At 52.9% G+C, this 3,290-nt stretch overlaps 1 long non-coding RNA gene across 2 annotated transcripts; it reads left to right on the top strand.

Annotated features, from left to right (window-relative positions):
• Window positions 1-1,362: 1,362 nt before the first annotated feature.
• On the top strand, window positions 1,363-2,975 carry LOC121015567 (uncharacterized). Of its 2 annotated transcripts, none has more exons than XR_005783868.1 (3): window positions 1,363-1,701; window positions 1,937-2,332; window positions 2,787-2,975. It is a non-coding gene; the product is annotated as an uncharacterized LOC121015567 (long non-coding RNA). The 2 variants fall into 2 exon arrangements; XR_005783869.1 differs by having other exon boundaries at window positions 2,858-2,961.
• Window positions 2,976-3,290: the final 315 nt, after the last annotated feature.

The raw sequence follows: 3,290 nt of genomic DNA, 5'->3' as shown, positions 1-3,290 counted from the left end.
GCCCTTGGCCCCAAAATCCCCCGGGGTGGAGAGAGGGGCTGAGCTCTGCAGTCAGACCCCCCGGGTCACCAAGTCTGGTTCTGCCGCCTTTGGCCCTAAGATTTGGGGCACATTGTCCCAGAGCCCGGAACACCGGCTGTCCCTTCCTGAGCTTTGTTTTGCCTCACCCGTCAAATGGAGAGAATGACACCTAAGCCAGATGTTACCTGGGACATCAAATGACCCAGTGCAGCCACCGAGCAGGGCCTGACACGGGGACCCAGCTCCCTCGTGTGTGTGGAGTGACATGTCGTTTCCTTATTGACAGTTTTTCTCATGATCCAGCAGTTTACGAATAGAGAAGGGGTTCCCGTGGGGCCTGAGGGGTTGAGGTGACACAGGGACGGCGCCCGTTCCTACGGGCCCCCCGCCTCTGTCCTCCGTGCACGCAAAGGGCAGGGGTACGTGGAGCGAGCAGAAACGGGTCGGGTGCACGAGCAGGAAGGACGGTCGTCCTCACAGGTGCAGACACATGCAAATAAGATTCTGCTCGCCCTGTTTGCCTAGCAAAGGAGCACAGTCGGGTCTGTTTTGTTGACAGTCCTGAGTGCGGGGACACCCAGCACACCTGCTCCACTCCTGCCCAGCCCCCGGCCCTCCCTGTGCCCATCCCCCCCTGCCCCCATCGCCCTGGCTGTCCCCGCCCTGCCATTGCTTCCTACCCCCCACCCCACCCCCCACTTTGAATCTGTTGCCACCAACTGGTGGCACCAACTGGCCTCCCCCCACCTGCTGAGCTACAGGCGTATGGATTTGAAAAATAAGTTTTTGTTTTTCTGATGAGAATAATCCATGTTGATTATTTAAAATTTGGAAAAACATAGAAACTGACACAGAAGAATGAAAACCACTTGTTATCATGCCTCCCAGAGCCAATCTTTGTTGAGTCATAATGGACACACAGCGTGGTGACTGTATGCACGTTGTGAAAATGTCACCACACGAGGACAGTTAGCACCTCCACACCTCGCGTCATGGTGGTGCCGTGACACGCAGGGTCCGCCCTCTCAGTGCCCTTCTGGTCTGTAGCACAGTGGCATTTTCTTTTTCTTAATGTCGGCTATTATTATTATTTTTTTTAATGTTTTTAACGTTTGTTTATTTTTGAGACAGAGAGCATGAACGGGGGAGGGGCAGAGAGACAGGGAGACACAGAATCAGAAGCAGGCTCCAGGCTCCGAGCCGTCAGCCCAGAGCCCGACGCGGGGCTCGAACTCACGGACTGTGAGATCGTGACCTGAGCTGAAGCTGGACTGAGCCAACTGAGCCACCCAGGCGCCCCAGCTATTATTTTTTTTAAGTTTGTTTATTTTGAGAGGGAGAGACAGCACAAGCAGGGGAGGGGCAGAGAGAGAGGGAGGGAGAGAGAGAAGCCCAAGCAGGCTCCTCCCTGTCATCGTAGAGCTGGATACGGGGCGAGGACCCACAGACCGTGAGATCGTGACCCGAGCCGAGGTCGGACGCCCAACCGACTGAGTCACCCAGGCATCCCTATAACACGGCGGTATTAATTTTAGTCACCAGGCTGTGCCTTAGATCCCGGGACTTACTCATTTCAGCCCTGCAAGTGTGAGCTGCCTCCCCACCCCAGCCCGTGCTGCTGGCAACCACACTCTAGTCTAGGGCTGGGTGTTCCGCTTTTAGTCTTGCTTTTTTTTAAAAGTTTTTATTTAGGGGCGCCTGGGTGGCGCAGTCGGTTGAGCGTCCGACTTCAGCCAGGTCACGATCTCGCGGTCCGTGAGTTCGAGCCCCGCGTCAGGCTCTGGGCTGATGGCTCAGAGCCTGGAGCCTGTTTCAGATTCTGTGTCTCCCTCTCTCTCTGCTCCTCCCCCGTTCATGCTCTGTCTCTGTCTGTCCCATAAATAAGTAAAAACGTTGAAAAAAAATTTTTTTTAAGTTTTTATTTAAATTCCGGTTGGTTAACACACAGTGTATTGTTGGTTTCAGGTGTACAATGTGGAGATTCAACGTTTCCTTACGTGGCCCCGGTGCTGATCACGGGTGAGTGTAACAGGTGTGGATCCACACGTAAGTGAGCGCATTGAGTCTGTCTTTCTCTCTGTCGCACTTAGTTCGCCTAACACATGGCCCTCGACGTCCGTCCGCGTGGTCATGAAACGGCCACCTCCTTCTTTTTGTGGCTGACTAGGACTCCCTGTGGTGTGTATGCCCCGTGATCTGCCCATCCCGCTCTGGACCCTGGGGTGCGTGCGCGTCTTGGCCGCTGCGACTATGCCGCCGTGAATGTGGGGAGGGGGCAGAGTCTCCGAAATCTGGATTCCAGTGCCCTCAGGTAAATAGCCAGGCGTGACACTGTGGGGTCGTACGGCATTTCTATGTTTTAGTTTTTGGGGAAACTCCACAGTGTTTTCCACAGTGGCTGTGCCAGTTTGCCCCTCGTGTCTTTGCTCGTTGCCCGTTGTGTCTTTGATTCCAGCTACGCCACCGGGCGGGAGGTGATTTCGTGGTTTTGGTTTGCGTTTCCCTGAGGAAATGCATGTTGAGCTGGGCCGTCTGGATGTCCCCTCAGAACAGTTCTCCTCAGGGCCTCTGCCCATTATTTAGTCATAGGCATTCACATACAGTTCCTCTCGGTATGTTTTCCTGTACATTTTAAAATAAAATGAAAACAAAAAAGCTAGCCTTTTAGATAAAGTACTGGTCTCCAAAGTGTGTTATACGAGATGATCCAGTGAGGGATGCAAAGAATATACAAGAATGTCTATTTATACTTTCATTTTGATCAGGGGAAAAAACCCCACTTCGAGCATGTAATAGAATTTCACTGGCACCCTGGCCTGATCTGTCTGTTACCCAGTGACAGCAAACAGCCCCGGGAGGAGCCCTCCCACCCACTGGCTGGACTCCAGATTCTTGCTGTCTGGGGGGCACGGATATCACTGACCGAACCAGCACAAAAAGGTGGCGTTGCCAAGAAAGATCCCCTCCCAGGATTCATGGTTTGAAGACAGCACACTTAAGTGAAGAAGAAGAAAAACAGAGCTGGCTTGTCCCACGCCTGGCGTGAGCTCTCCGTCTGCACACTATGATGCAAAACAGACCACCAACTGAATCGGACAAGGAGCTCATCACAGATTCAGACTTGTTTAGATCTCCAGGATGAGATCTCTCTGACTAGCCCCCAAATGTATTTCTAACAGACCCGGATGTTTGTTGTGACGTTGCCTTAAAATAGACGAGGAATGTAAACAGTCTAAGCTTCCCTACCTTCCCTAGGCCTGAATCCTTGA

Source organism: Herpailurus yagouaroundi, unplaced genomic scaffold, assembly GCF_014898765.1.
Source record: "Herpailurus yagouaroundi ecotype Mexico unplaced genomic scaffold, PumYag 207, whole genome shotgun sequence".
In the NCBI taxonomy this organism is placed as follows: Eukaryota; Metazoa; Chordata; class Mammalia; order Carnivora; family Felidae; genus Herpailurus; species Herpailurus yagouaroundi.
Note: the sequence above shows the minus strand (reverse complement) of the source record. Positions and strands in the feature narration are given on the sequence as shown.